The sequence below is a fragment of the Orycteropus afer genome, unplaced genomic scaffold (assembly GCF_000298275.1).
Source record: "Orycteropus afer afer isolate SDZICR_OR568_19922 unplaced genomic scaffold, OryAfe1.0 scaffold00027, whole genome shotgun sequence".
NCBI lineage: Eukaryota > Metazoa > Chordata > Mammalia > Tubulidentata > Orycteropodidae > Orycteropus > Orycteropus afer.
In genome coordinates, this window is record NW_006921614.1 from 14,537,703 (window position 1) to 14,539,160 (window position 1,458).

A 1,458-nucleotide genomic window follows, 5' to 3' on the forward strand; every position below is an offset into this window, starting at 1 on the left:
ATCGAGTGATGCAGGAAACATCACAAGAAAATGGAAAAAATACAGTCACTGTACAAAAAAGAACTGGTCATTCTTCATCCATTTCAAGAGGTGGCATATGATCTAGAACAAATGGTATTGAAGGAAGAAGTCAAAGCTTCCATGAAAGAATTGGTGAAGAACATGGCTCCAGGAATTGATGAAATACCCATTGAGATATTTCAACAAACAGATACCCCACTGGAAGCACTCACTCAGTTATGCCAAGAAATTTGGAAGACAGCTACCTGGCCAACTGACTGAAAGAGATCCATATTTGTGCCCATTCCAAAGAAAGGTGATCCCACAGAATGTGGAAATTATCAAACAGTATCATTAATATCACAGGCACATAAGATTTTACTGGAGATAATTTAAAAATGGTTGTAGCAGTATATGGACAGAGAACTTTCAGAGGTGCCAGCTGGATTCAGAAGAGGATGTGGAATGAGGGATATCATAGCTGCTGTCAAATGGATCTTGGCTCAAGGCAAAGAATACCAGAAAGATATTTACTTGTGTTTTATTGACTATGCAAAGGCATTTGATTGTGTGGATTATGACAAATTGTGGATAACATTGAGAAGAATGGGAATTCCTGAACACTTGATTGTACTCATGAAGAACCTGTACATTGACCAGGAGGCTGTCTTTCAAACAGAACAGGGGGATACTGCATGGTTTAAAATCAAGAACAGAGTGCATCAGGGTTGTATCCTTTTCCCATACTTATTCAATCTATATGCTGAGCACATAATCCCAGAAGCTGGTCTATATGGAGAAGAACAGTGGCATCAGGTTTGGAGGAAGAATAATTAACAACCTGTAATACACTGACGACACAACTTTGCTTGCTGAAAGTGAGGACAACTTGAAGTACTTACTGATGAAGACTTAAGAACACAGTCTTGTAATCAGTATGGAGTACATCTCAATATAAAGAAAACAAAAATCCTCACAACTGGACCAATAAGCAGCATCATGATAAATGGAGAAAAGATTGAGGTTGTCAAAGCATTCACATTGCTTGGTTCTACAATTGATGCCCATGGAAGCAGCAGTCAGCAGTCAATCATTAGACAACGTGTAGCACTGGGCAGGTCAGCTGCAAAGGACCTCTTTCAAGTGCTGAGAAGCAAGGATGTCTCTCTGAGGACTAAGGTGCACCTGACACAAGCCATGATATTTTCAATCGCCTCATCTGCATGTGAGAGCTGGACAGTGGATAAGGAAGACCAAAGAAGAGTTGATGCTTTTGAGTTGTGGTGTTGGGGAAGAATACTGAAAGTACCATGGACTGCTAAAAGAACTAACAGATCTGTCCCAGAGGAAGTGCAGCCGAAATGCTCCTTGGAAGTGAGAATGGCCAGACTTCATCTCACCTTTTTTGGTCATGTTGTCAGAAGGGACCATTCCCTGGAGAAGGATGTCATGTTTGGT